Source organism: Dermacentor andersoni, chromosome 3, assembly GCF_023375885.2.
Source record: "Dermacentor andersoni chromosome 3, qqDerAnde1_hic_scaffold, whole genome shotgun sequence".
NCBI classification, from domain to species: Eukaryota; Metazoa; Arthropoda; class Arachnida; order Ixodida; family Ixodidae; genus Dermacentor; species Dermacentor andersoni.
The window spans coordinates 146,724,778-146,739,701 of NC_092816.1; positions in this window are offsets into that span (position 1 = coordinate 146,724,778).

Consider the following 14,924-nt stretch of genomic DNA (forward strand, 5'->3'; position numbering starts at 1 on the left):
CTCATGTGTGTCTCCTTTTCTTTTACTTTACTAAGATTTCTGGTACTGCTGTTAAATATGGTCAGCACTTTATTTCTCAGTGGCTGTAAGAATTTGTTATTTAGGGCATTGTAGAAAATAAGAAATTTTTGTTTTCGTTTACAACAAAAGATCCTTTGACAGATAAATATGAATACAGGAATATTAAATACCAGCTTATGTGAACTAGGTTCAGAAAACAAGCAACATCAGTTTTCCTCCAGTTGTTATAAGAGCTTAATTGCCCAGTCTATAGATAAGCATCTGCTTGCTTGGATCGCACGCGTACGTAAAAGAAGAATAGAAAAAATGTACAAGGACTTTCAAAGCAAGGTAAACGAAGTAAATAAATACGCATATCTTTGTGTATTATACGTACTGATCTCCAATTTCCTGAACTCTCCCAACCCTGTCGCCCACCGTGGTTGCTCAGTGGCTATGGTGTTGGGCTGCTGAGCAGGAGGTCGCGGGATCGAATCCCGGCCACGGCGGCCGCATTTCGATGGGAGCGAAATGTGAAAACACCCGTGTACTTAGCTTTAGATGCACGTTAAAGAACCCCAGGTGGTCAAACTTCCCGGAGTCCCCCACTACGGCGTGCCTCATAATGAGAAAGTGGTTTTGGCACGTAAAACCCCATAATTCAATTCCGACCCTGTCATTAGTTTTCCTTTGTTAGGGACCGCACGTATTTATGCACGGATTTGCATCATGCACACAATAGCATGAAGCTGGGTGCGCAATGTGTGTTATGTCATAGTGTCCAGAATTGTGAAGTGCACATTGACGAGAAGGGGATATTTTCAAAATGCAATCGAATACTTTTTCGATGTAAAATGAATTTGTTTTTCAAAGTGAGATATTGGTTTAACTATCATCCCTGACTGGCAAAATAGCAAAACTGTTCTCTCCTGCAAATTGGTTAACGTAATTTCATTTTACCGCTTCTTTTTTCTTCTCTAAATCAAGGAACGAGATATTTCATAGAGTCACGTGTAGCAAATAGCTGGTGGCAATTACAACACTATGGTAAATGGTGCTACAAAGAAGAGTCAAGCTACAGTTCGTTTCCTACGAAAATAGAAAAGTGCTTTATTTTAAAGGAAGAAAACTCATGGCTAAATAAGATACATGAAAGCAAAACGGGAACGGCGAACTTCTTACTACAGTACAAAAAGCAGCTACATATCAAATCCTAACGGTGCTGAAAAATTACTCAAATTGGCAACGGCATTACGTTGTTGAAGCCTTTGACTTTATATCTCGATCGTGAAGACAACTGATTATGGAGACAGCTTTTGGTACAATGTGATGCTGCTTGCTTGAGCACTGGACCTTGATTCCTCTGTCAGGGTGTGCGACTGACCTGAAAAACAACAGATGTGCTTTAATATAAATATGGCATCAACATTATTGTACACTGCTCAGTGAAGCACTCTAGCACAAAACTTTTTGTGAAGAGTAGTCAACAAAGCCATGCAACGTGTGCGCATCCGTGTATCGTATGCGCTCCGTGCAGATGGCAAACCAGCGAAGCTGAAGTGTGCGGCCCCGGTTTTTATGTTGACGTCGACGCTGTCGCTGCTCCGCCTCGCGGACCCGAACCGCCTGATCCTCGGCCCGACGTCGCCGCTGGCGATCTGGCTCGGCCGCGGCGTGCTCGGCGTTATGTTGCCGCTTTAGCTACACTTCGTGAACTAGCTCGGCCGCACGAGCCGCCGGATCGGCCCGACATTGCCGCTTACGGTACGCTTCGAAGGCCCGATCTTCTGCCGAGGCGTTGGCGCGACGCCGACGAGATCTCTTCCGCTGCTGCTCTCGGCCCTGTTGCTCGAAGGCCAGCTGCTCCTCGGGAGAAGGAACGATACGAGGCCGTTCCATTCCGAAGTCGGAGAGAGACAGCTACGCCCACGATTTGCTGCGAGAGAGAAACGATGTCACTATCGGCGTAGCCAATGGCGAGACACACCTACCGCCGGAGGGTTTCTGTGGTGGGACCACGAGCGTTTCGCCTAAGCATATACAGCTTCGCTGTAAAAATCTCGGCGCCAACCGCGCAAACTCGCTAATGCCACTGCTCGCGTGTTCGTCGTTTTCTTCCAGAGCTGGCTCTGTTCTGTTGCGCAAAAACTATCATCATCAGCAATGGCTCGAGCATAGTCGTCTTCCACAGCTGGATCCGTTGCCGCTCATCATTCCAACGCAGAGAGAGAGAGAGAGAGAGAGAGAGAGACATAGAACATTCATTTGTAATGAGATTGGGTGACTTCCTCGTAGGGTGGAGCCCTTAGTTCAGGGCGCCATTGGCTCGCGCCTCTCCGCGTGCCCGCCGTATCAGCCGTCGCTGCGCTTGCGGGTCTGGGCTGGTCAGTGTGTCTCCCAGGAGGAAGGTGCAGCAATAGGGGAGTAACCCGGAGGGTGTGGGCACTCCCAGGTGCAATGATATGCTGTGGGCTTTGCTCCACAGTAGGGACAGTATGAGAGATATTGTGTGGGGTGGAAGAGGTGAAGATAAAAGAAGCAGGGAAATGATTTAGTTTGAAGCTATCGCCACGCGACCACATCTTCTCGGTTAAGGGAATTATGTGGCGGAGGGAAGTGTCTCCTGGTATCTCTGTAATATTGTAGAGTTTCAGTGTAGTTCAGTGGTTCTGTCGGTGCGTCGTCTGGATTGGACAGCTCTTCCAATGGTGCCCACTTAGCGAGCTCTCGCGCTACAGCATTAGCGCGTTCATTACCATAGAGAGGCGTGTCCAGGTGTCCAGACGATACGCACCCTGTGTAACGCTGTGGGTTGTAATTATGTAAGGATGCGGTGTGTGTAAGGTGTCACCCTCCCCTGTGCCAAAGTGCTACAGGAGGTCTGTGAATCAGTGACTACTGTGATGGGTCCATGCGGTGCCGGCATGGTTGAAGCGTGTACGATGGCTAGGGCGATAGCAGCCTCTTCCGCCGTGCTACTGTCCACAGTGTTGAGCGCGGCTGAAGCCCTCAAGATGTCTGTACTATCTAGTACGACTAGACATAGGGCACGTTTCCGTGGGCCACGTCAGTGTATAGGACCGGCGTGTTCGTTGTGTCATCTCCAAGGAGTCGAGCCAAGGCTTGTGCTCTTGCCTTTGTTCGGCCTTTATGACGGTCAGGGTGCATATTCCGGGGAATCGGGGCCACGTGAATTTCGTTGCGAATGCTAAGCGCAAGAAGTGTGCGGTGTTCCTGTTGCAGTTTTCTTGGTATTCGGTATCCTAGCCGGGGTAGAATGTGGCACCCTTGCATTATTCGTTGCAGACGTTGCATTGACTGTTAAGATGACCTTCGACTAGTTCGCGGATGGTGTTGTGCACCCCGAGTCGTAGTAGGAGCTGCGTAGACGCATGTTGGGGTAGACCCAGCGCTGCCTTTAGTGCCGTACAGAGGAGGGTGTCCATCTGGTGCATCTCGGTCTGAGTCAGATTATGATAGAGGAGGTGGTAGGTTAATCGGCTAATTATGAGGGCTTGCACAATTCGGAGTACATCTTTTTCTAGGAGTCCTTGTCGGCCAATTGTAATGCGCTTTTTCATGTGCGTTACTTGGATAAGTTGTTGGCGGAGCATGTGTAGGGTACGTGTGGCCTTCCCGTTGTGTTGGATGTGAAGGCCTAGTACACGTAGTTACCCTTGGAATAACGTTGCCATTGAGATGCAATGTGATGGCTGGTAGAATATCGCCCTTATTGCGTTTTTTGAATACAAGCAGGAGCTCGGACTTCTCAGCTGCGCAGGTGAGTCCTCCGGCTGTTGCATACTCTTGTGCTATATTTACTGCTTCCTGTAGTGCGTCTTGAATGGCGCCGTCTGACCCTATGGTCCCCCAGATTGTAATATCATCGGCGTACTGGGTGTGCTGCATGTTCGGAAGTTTGTCGAGGAGCGGTGGCAGCTATGCCATCGCCACGTTGAACAGGGTGGGTGAGAGAACCGAACCCTGGGGAGCCCCTCTACCGGAAAGATTTATGATATCCGACCGAATATCACCTAGGCCGATGGTGGCTGTGCGGTCAGATAAAAGGCTCGGACATAATCCCAGATGCGTTTTCCGCATCGGGAGAATGCAAGATTGTTTAGAATCAGGTCATGTGAGACGTTATCGAAGGCCCCCTTGAGGTCCAACGGCAGAATGGCTCTTGTTTGAGCTTGATTTGGACTATCCACAACATTCTCCTTAAGCTGTAGTAGTATGTTTTGCGCAGACAGACCTAGTCGATAGCCGACTAAGGTATTCGGGAACAATTGGTTTGCTTCGAGGTAAGGCTGGAGGCGCTGTTAAGAATGGCCGTACGGGGTGGCAACGTGCCAGCTTTCAGCCCGCTGCACGTGTTCCAAGCCCACCAGACGGGGCGCCCTTCGGAGAACTGCGAAGGGCCGGCAGCCACGTGGCGCGCGATCAACTCAGGAAATTGGTACTTGGCCGAGCCATCCGGGACAAAGCAGAGTTCTACGAAGCCCTCTGACGTCGGCACTGAAAGCTGGGCGGTACCGAGAACTGTCCGGCCTTTTCACCTGTGTGTGTGTGCAACACGAACATTTCCGTCCACGGGGCCCTCGAACGTGTCAGCCTTTGTGTGTGTAGGCTCGAACGTGTGTGCCTTTGTGTGTGTGGGCCGTACTGCGGGGCGGCGGCAAGTTTACAATGACTGGACGAGCGTTTCCGTCCACTGGGACTCCGTCCACGTGGACCTCGAAGAGTGACACCGAATGATGACGTCGAACTATGACGTCGAGCGGAGAGCTTATAAGCAGCGTTTGCCGGCTGCTAGAGCGTGCTCGTGTCGTGCTCGTTGTCGGGAGCTGAGTGCTCTGTCATGCTCGAAATGTAGTAGTGAGCTGTGTGCTCGTAAACTGTTTGCTGTATGTTAGTTTTGCGGGCTCCATATGGGAGTCGCGCTAGGCTGCCAATGTATGTCCTGTTTTTAAATGTAAATCCTGCAATTAAATCCTGCTCGCCTAGCACTGTCGTCCCAAGTTCATCTCTACAGCTACGTCTGCCAAATCTAATAACTGAATGGCAGCGGTGAGATCCGACTACGGCTCCTAGATCGGCCTACGACTCGGAGACAGCAACGGCAGCTGACGGACGTTGGCACATGGTGACCGACCGGCATCCTGATCAAGTTGGAGGCGACTTGAGATTGACCACCTCTTGCAACTGACTGGATACGGCGGGGAAGGACTGGTGATATGGTGCTGCTTCAGTGGGTAAGCGTTTGGTTTTGGCTGTAAGATTTACCAGGCTTCAATTTCACTGTGTTTTTGGATTTGATTCGCTGGGATCTTTTACTTGTATTTTGATTTGCGTGGGTATCGCAACAAGTATTGTGTGACAGCAGAACCAAAGCTTAAAGTAGCGACCATGGTCCTAATGTGTTTGACGAGAGCTGACCTGTTGTGGTTGTGTGAGGAGATCGAGGTAAACGTAGATGAGGACTTGAAGGAGTCAGAGATTCGTAAAACCATTCTAGAAAGTAACAATGATTTGAAATTCATAGAACAAATGGGCAAACGAATTCTAAGCAAAAAGCGGGAACAGGAATCAATTAAGCAAGAATGCCAAGAGCGCGAGTGAAAACGCCAAGAGCGTGAGCAAAAACGGCAGGAGGTTGAAAAAGAAATTGCAGCAGTAAAGAAACAGATACAGTATTTGGAGCAGCTAAACGCAGGAAGTCAACAGCGGCTTGAGAAATCTGTAGGCTGGACGCAGCAAAAGTGTGAGGAAGTAGATTGCAGATTTTCGTCGAAAGCAGAGAAAAGTAGTAGTACCTGTGAGAGTAGCAGCACGTTCACAAGTGAACTCGAAGTGCTAGCAGCTAACGAAGCCTTAGTGGCAACAGAGGCCGTTAAAGGCCAGAGTGAGAGCGACGAGGTGCTGTGCCAACAGAGGACTGTAGAGACAGCTAGGCCAGCTGCGAACAAATTGGCACAGTTACCGCGCGTGTGCGTCGCATCTCATGGTAGTGAGGTCGTTAGCGAGGTACAGAATACTACGGACTTGACAGACGCGAGCACCCATGTCGAGTCAGATCTGCGTGCAGAAGTGAAGTGCGAGCTGGACGATGCAGTTGAGAATAGTTCTCGGGGTGGCGAGCTCCGTAGCTCACGAGAGAACAACTGCATTGTTCAGGGATCGGTGCGGCTCTCCGCCAGTCTAGGTAGCCTAGATAGGGATGATTCAGTTAATAATCATTCGGACTGTGCGCGTGAGACAGCGCTCGAGACCGACGGGCTGTGTGTCGATGCACAGCGTGAGCTGGGCAGTGCAGTAGAGGGCAGTTCGCAAGAGTGCGAGTTGCATAACTCGAGTAAAGCCTGCTGCATTGTGCCAGAGTCGGTTGGGCTGTCCGCCAGTCGAGGCAGAGAGAGTGTTGATTTAAATATAAATCACTCAGACTGTGCGGGTAAGAGACCGACCCGGGCCGACGAAATGTGTACCGGCCAGCACGAGGCACGAATAGGCGACATGAAAGTGAGTGCGAAGAGAAAGCGCCGTAAAAAGAAGCGCGGTAAAGACCGAAAGACGGTAACTAATGTAGCGCCGCCAAAGATGGCGAGAGACCCAAGAGGGCAGGGCGCGAGGAAAAAGGTGCGGTCGTCACGGACGATGTTGACGCATCAAACACGTTCGAGCCACCGGTCAAAGGGGGACCGAGAAGCATGTTCTGCACGGACGCGGACAAAGGGCACGGGGCAGTTAAATCCCTCGTCGTTCCGTCGTTCTCTTCGAAGCTCAGCGTGCAGTACAAAGAAGCGCAAGGTGGCAAGACGAGACCAGGTGGGGAGTAGCGACGCGGTCAGTCGAGGTCATGTTGAAAGCGGGGCGCCAGGACGCAAATTGGCACGGGACTGTAACGTCTTGGGGGAGCTGATAGTGAGTCAGCCCTTTTGTTGTTCCTCGGCAGCCAGAATAGCTTTCAAACCGCGGCCACCTCGGGTACGGCTGAAAGTATGAGTCAGTCAGAAGTAATCGGGAACGGGAGGCCAAGAGCTTCCGTAGTAGTGTTGTTTTGTTTTATTTTTGAACATTTGCAGATTTTCGCGATTTGAGACTAGGATTTCTTTCAATAAGTAAGGTATGAGCTCTGTTTATGTTTTGTTTGAGAAGCTCGAGATTTGAAAGACGCGTTTAAAGTAAACCTGTAGTCTCGCGAGGTGTTCATTAATAAGTATATAGGCTTTCTTTTTTTGTGTATGCGTGAGTAACCTGAAGGTCGAGGTTATCGTTGAGAGGCCTATCGTAACGCGCGTGTGTGTTATTTAACCTTCTTTCTTTTTAAGTGTTTTTGAATTTTCTAAGGTTAAGCGCGTAGATTTTCAGTAAGTGCTCGATTTGCACTGAGAAGAGCTCTTCAGTCTATTAGCACGTGTCCTGTGTGGACGGAAGGAAGCAGAACGTTGATGACTGGGTTGCTCGTGTGTGTAGAGGGCAGCCGTATTCTGACTTCTCTGGTGCGCGTGCGAAGAGCTAGTTAGTAAAAGACACATTTGTTCAAAGGTTCCTCTGTGTTGCGTAAGTTACGCAAGTGTGGTTGTTTGTTTAAGGAACGTGTCCTGTGTGGACTAAAGGAACAAATGTGAGTCAGCGTGATGAAAACTTTGTAGGATGCAAGCACGTGTTCGGAATAGGGACCACAAAGCTAGCGCGATTGTGATTGCGTACCTGTGGAGTTGGCCAGACTGTTCAGTGGCAACAGTACGTGAGATAAGTACGCCACTGCGATAGGGTAAGAACAGGCTGTTCGTGAAGTTAGGCTGCTTATGTTATGTTTGGGTATTGGTGTTTGAGAGCCTTCGGTTTAATTCTGCGTAAACCTTTACTCTTGTGCAGCACGACAGTCAGGTTTGGTCGAACTGAAAGGGAACGGGAACGCTCGCTTTGGCGGCACGAAATTTTGGGGCAAAATTTGGGATTCCCAGTTGAGTGACTTGCATTGGAATTGTGATAGGAGGCCTGGTGGGTTAGCAGCTGATTCCGGGCGTTTGAATGCTGAGCGGTATTGTGTTGCCGGGTCGGCTCTTCTGTGCCAGTTGTTGTAAGATGGTTGAAGGCATTCCAAGTACGCAGGGGTTGCAGAGAGCAAAGCCATCGTCTTGCTCGCCAGCCATTCTCTTCCTGCCCAGCGGTTGCCAGCACTGGCCAGGCGAGATTTTCCGGGCCATGGAGGAGCTGTTAAGAATGGCCGTACGGCGTGGCAACGTGCCAGCTTTCAGCCCGCTGCACGTGTTCCAAGCCCACCAGACGGGGCGCCCTTCGGAGAACTGCGAAGGGCCGGCAGCCACGTGGCGCGCGATCAACTCAGGAAATTGGTACTTGGCCGAGCCATCCGGGACAAAGCAGAGTTCTACGAAGCCCTCTGACGTCGGCACTGAAAGCTGGGCGGTACCGAGAACTGTCCGGCCTTTTCACCTGTGTGTGTGTGAAACACGAACATTTCCGTCCACGGGGCCCTCGAACGTGTCAGCCTTTGTGTGTGTAGGCTCGAACGTGTGTGCCTTTGTGTGTGTGGGCCGTACTGCGGGGCGGCGGCAAGTTTACAATGACTGGACGAGCGTTTCCGTCCACTGGGACTCCGTCCACGTGGACCTCGAAGAGTGACGCCGAATGATGACGTCGAACTATGACGTCGAGCGGAGAGCTTATAAGCAGCGTTTGCCGGCTGCTAGAGCGTGCTCGTGTCGTGCTCGTTGTCGGGAGCTGAGTGCTCTGTCATGCTCGAAATGTAGTAGTGAGCTGTGTGCTCGTAAACTGTTTGCTGTATGTTAGTTTTGCGGGCTCCATATGGGAGTCGCGCTAGACTGCCAATGTATCTTACTTAAACTGTTAATATGTAAATAAATCCTGTTCACCGAGTTCCTGTCTACGACCTTCATCTCCTTCAAATGGTGGCAGCGGCGAGATAGTCCGACGACTCCTACATCTGGTTGACAGCGGTAGGATCGTCCGACGAATCTAATAGCGTATTAGAACTACGTGCTCGAAGAGTTTGCCAATACACGAAGCCAGGGAAATGGTTCTGAGATTTTGGAGGGACAGCGGTTTCCCGGGCTTTGGAATTAAGTTAATATCGGCGTTTTTCCATTCCTGTGGAAGCGTTCTGTTTTTTCAATTGTCATTGTAGTATTCAGTGAGTTGCCGTATGGCCTGATTGTCGAGGTTGCGTAGCAGTGCATAGTGAATGCCGTCTGCTCCGGGCGCCGTGTTTCGTCATATGCCGTGTAGGGCTGCCAGCGCAGAACTTAACTTCTCTTGTGTCGTCGTAATGGGGATGCCGCGTTTGCGGGAGTATGAGCGATTGCTTAAGGGGCTTTGCGTGGTCGGACCGCGAGCGTTTCGCCTAGGCACATACAGCTTCGCTGTAAAATAATTTTTATTATACCAGCCAGGCAACTATTTATCTTCAAGTAACTGCAGAATATTAGTACGTGGCGTGTCAGTGGCCCCCTACACACTGAAACAAACAGCACTCGCCATGGAACAAAATCCACGCGCACCCACACACACGCAACACACACACTAGTCCATGTTGGTAGTCGCCGTTTGTTTAAAAAATGTAAGAGCCTATACAGAACATTGCACTGACAACCTATATTTTATCGTTCGCAATAGGGACTAAGCCGGAGGATTTGTGATCCTCCGGTTAGTTGTCGTCTGTGGATTTGTTCTTTAAATACAGTTAAACACACAAAAAGAGACATTAAGAATGACCATTGTTTCATTTTAAAGGAGCCAACAGTCAATGAAGACAAAGAGAGCAAAACATCGCAAGTGGGGCTCCGCCGATTCAGCTGCAAATGTAACTACCACCCTCCCACTGCCTTGGTTGTTTTGTTGGTTTTGTTTTTATGCATTTCACTTATTCATGGCAATATTAACAAACCGTCTGTGCAACTATGGTTGAAACATTTTTTAGGACCATGCAGCCAGACGAAATGCGAATTTAAGAATGAATATCCACATCCTCTCACGACTTCCTTTTTTATAACTATTCTAAACTATCTTACTCTTCACTTTAGGGCACATGTTGAAATTGCGGAATTGAAGCCCATCAGTGGAGAAGTGATGCTTGTTTTGCGGAAAACATAAATCTACCACTATTTTCGAGATGATGATGATGATGATGACGATGATGATCATCGATATTTAGTAGCATCATCATTATCAACCTATCTATGTCTACAGCAGGTCGAAGACCTCTTCCAGCGATCTCATTACGCCTATCTTGCGCCAGATGACTCCACCTCATGCCTTTCGAGAATTTGGCAAATTTGGCCTTCAAGTCCGCAATGATATTCATGAATGTTCCAGCTTAAAGCTTCCCGAATGCGTGCATGAAATGGTTGAGGCAGAGGGTAACGACAGTGCATTTTTTTAGCAGATTTTGGAGACTGATGTCTCGCAAGGCACGCTAGTGTTCTAATTTCTGCTTCTAATGTGAATGACTTGATTACTTCTTAGCCTCAATTTCGGGATTGGAACATATGCCCAAAAAGAGAATAATTAGGAAGATATTCAGCGAATCGTTTTAATTGACGACCTGGATATTACGATTTGTCGTTCAAGTAAAGTTCACTTCTTCACGTAATTGAAGTCAATAGACCTAATTGTGATGCATACTCCATGCGCTTTCCTTTTTTCGAACTACAAAAAAATAAAAGGCCAGGAGCATACGGTGTACCCGCTGCATAAACGTGAAGCTAGCTTTCCTGCAGTTGAGATGTGAGACTGAAAACGAAGTTTGCTTTCCCGCAACGCGCTACGTGGGCTCGAAACATGTAGCAGTTGACAAGAAGGCAGGCATGACAGGCTTTTCGCCTCGCGCTCTGCAGAGTACGGGAACGTGAGGGAGGAGCCTAAAAACTCTACCACAATATCTCTTACTCTCTGGACGCCTGTGCCATAAGCCCGTTTTCTGTACCGCCTCCACTATCAGCGCTGAAAATGCCCTGCAGGCGCACCAGCTTGAAATACAAAACTATATTCACTGTGATCAGCTTGTAATCCGAGCGCTCGTGTCTCGTCTGTGCTATGTCTCGTCCACTGTAATGCTGAACAGCAGAAGCCAAAAAAAAATTGAATTTGCTTCAGTACAAGATATTTACAGCATTTAGAATGTGCACCACTTACATGACCCATCGAGTGCGCCAAACGTCGCAAACAAATCACGCTTGAGCTCTTTTCCTAACAATATCAAGCAAAGTGGCACAAGGTAGAAGATAGTCCTGATAATGCAAAGCGGTGGACACATTACGTTAACTGCATACTATTAGCTACGTGATACAATGACATAGTGCTGCCTTTTTACTTTCTTTGGCTTAACGTTTTGCTGAAGCCCAATTTATGCAAAGCTTTGTCAAATTATTCCGCATTTTTTTGTTGGTCATTCATATACTTAGTTATTCTTCGTCAAAGTCAGGAAGTTAGACTAACAGACGACATGCGAGCGATTCTTTTTGGCCACGAACGTGATGGCAGCACACCTTCGTACTAGCAACTTCTGCGCTGCGCTTTTAAAATGCGCAGATAGTGCACCAAGCCTGGCAGTCCAGTGTACCCGCTACCCGCAAACTATGTTTGAAATGAAACGACGTAGTCAGTGGCCAGGTAAAAAGCTTCGGTCTCAAACCAGATGCGTGTCGTTCCTGTGATGTAAAACATCAAATTAGCAAGCATGATTGTCTGGTCCCTTTGGCTGCTTGCGCTCACCCACTCGTATAGTTTAGGCCAATCTTAAACATCGGTGTTCTCGGTGCCGGAAGAGGTTTCTGGGTCGCGTTGTTGTGCCAGAATTACGGTGGGCGTGGGAGCCGACGTGTCCGAAGCATCCTCGCCTTGATCTGGCAATGCAGATGCAACCTAGCTGCGTCCGCCGCGTAAATCCGTCTTGCTTTTGAGCCCTCAACCTCCACCAAAAGTGTTACGGAGAATACAAAAGTAAGAAATATATTTACAGGATGTTTACAAAAACTGAAGCTTGGTTTGGTTCGGTTTGGTGCCTGCGGATATGGCTCAACCCACTACGGAGGATCGGCCATGAATCGGACGGCAGTGGGTAAAAAGGAAAAAACATATACTTATATATAATTTTGTAATTTAAAAATGACATTAAATGAACACTAATCGCTCATATCAATTTTCAGGCTATATTATTTTAGAAGTTAATATATTTTGTTCATATTGAGAAAAGTAAAACGATAAAAGTAACATGGCAGTCTTGTTCCACTTACAAAATTAAATGTGGCACTACATACGTTCCTACTGCAGTCGTCTACTGCTGACGCCCCAAGAGGCAGTATCATAGGATGCGCAATGCCCAATCCAAGTTGGCGAAGGGAAGCTTCTGGAAGTCGTTTTCTGAGCATATCGAACCTACGATACTCTATAAAAAAATGTTCCATAGTTTCAGGTTCGTTGCAATCGAAACATTGAGGGGAAGATGCTGAACTAGACCTCTGGGAATGAAAATTAAGCATTGATATTCGGCAATGCATTCTCGTAAATGAAACTTCAAATTTTCTTGTTGAATACCATAGCTCTACCAAGGGAATCTAAGGCCCTGAAAGTGGGCGTTATTTAATGCACATGATTTATCATGTTCTGCTTCAGCACAACTTTTTAAATCTTGGAGCCGTGGCGTATGCCGAAGGTTTCAAGATCCTCAGTACCGTGCGTTTAAGAGATGCCGCCGCTAGTGCGTCTGCTGACTCTGAAGTGAGTCCCACGTGTTCTGGTAACAATGTCAAACGGATGAGGCGTAAAGGTCGGGGGATAGATGAATAAAATTATCGGTGAATGGTAGAGGAATTTGGCACCGACAGAGCAGAAGAAACGGATAAAGAATCGGTTATGATTACCGCCGAATAAATAGATGCGGGAAGTTCTCGTTGAGCTTGAATGATGACCAATAACTCTGCCCGAAGTATTGGTGTAAAGACAGGCAGTCGATGAGAGAAAGAACAATTTAATGAAGGGGAAAAAATGTCCACTCCTGCCTTCTCTTCACTGGCAGAAGCATCTGTGGCTATTACTGCATTTATATGGAGGTTCTCAAGGTGAGAACCTCCATTTGGGAGGCACCAGCTTACAATAGGATAGGATAGGATATCGTTCTTCGATGGCGCGCCCCCACTGCGGGGGATTGGCCAAGATTTGGATGGTATTAGGAAGATGTTGGAATAAGAAAAGCTGGTAAAAGTGTATTGTGGAAACGGATCAAAATAATGTATGAAGAACTTAAGAGACTCGTCTTGAAACAACTATGAATTTCTCCACGGCTGAGCAGACATCCGTGTGGTATTTTCCAAGAGAGAAGGCTCCTAGAGAAAGAATATAAAAAATTTAAAAAAATGTAAACCAATTTGCATGAAAGTTGGTTCTAAAATGCTTTTCCTTAAAAGAGAAAAACGGCGGCAGAATAACAAAAAAGAAGATCTATGGTCTCATCTACTGCACAGAATGGGCACGGAGGGGAGGGTGCCAGACTAGCCCTGTGAAGATAAAAGTTTAATAGTGGTGTTCGACAGACTAACCGGGTAAAAATTTCTTCAGCTTTTCTGGTGTGAAAGGAATTTCTGTGCCAAGGGGATGGTAGTTCTTCGTATCACGTCTGTGGCTCATACCCTATAGGGCAGTTGGCTCGCGAAGTTCAAGAGTGTCGTCTTCTTCGGGCGTAAACATTTCCTTCGTCAGCCTGTCACACTATTTTCCTGATGTCAACGCACTAAACCACTCGAACCGCAGCAAACGAAGCAATAAAATCAATACTAGATGCCGTGTGCCTTCATATGCGGCGCGTTCGTACGCCAGCATTCAAACAAATAAAATAAAATAAAACATTACACAATAGAAAAGAAATGGCACTTTCTGGTCACTTTAAGACATTAAACACGGGACTGTCGGTAAGAGCTAACGTCGCTTAGTGAGCTTTGTTCAGAACTCACGCACGCTTTTTTCTCGCAGCCACAGCAAAAGAAAAAAACATTCCGAAAAGACGAGAACTCAGAATAAGGCATTTGTCAAGCACATTGGCTAGTTCTTACGTGTGCTATAACAACAACAAACACTAAAGCTAAATTTAAGACCCATATTACACGTAGTCCCACAACTACGTGCTCCACTGAAATGTCGAAACACGTAGTCGCAAAATTTTGTCAATGTCCACCTGAATTTTTTTGCGGGCATTGCAGTGTTGTTCTGTATCATAAACACGTGGAAAGCATCGCGTAAAAGAGTACTTCGCGCACTCTTTGTGATGTACTTGAGAAGAAAATCACTCACCTCTTAAGACTGGCGAAACATGAAGCGGAACAGTGCAGACATGCATAGCCATGTATTGACGAGTCGAAGGGCAGCCTTATTGAATATGGCGTGGGGCATCAAAGCAGCACCGCAGACGGCGCGTCGTACATGATGCAAGGTAAATGTACCTGGTAGCGAAGCTTCCATAGAACATGCCTGTTCATCGGTGGTTCAGGGGGCTTAGCACCATCTCTGTTGTGTGACAATAGAACACTTGCGGCGGAAGAAAAAATAATGTGATACCATACCCGTCAAAAGCAGAAGTGACGTCATTGTCGTTCTCAAAGGCGCGAAACTTGGTTTGGGGGCTTGCTATTAGAGCTGATAATTCAAAGGCCCCGAAATTCGACTTGATTGGCGTTTCGAGCTTTCAGCGCGGAAAGCGATGCAGCAAAATATCAGCAGCACGGATGTCAAAATCGCACGCCTGCGCGAATATCGTTTCTTTGCAGGCTGACGAAAGCTATGGGTTTAGAGAGCTGGTTGCCTCGTCAGACGCCAAGCCTGCCGGTCAGCGGCCAGAAAGCAGCCAAATTAAACAATTATCTTGCGGTCGTAAATCACTATTTGTGCGTGAA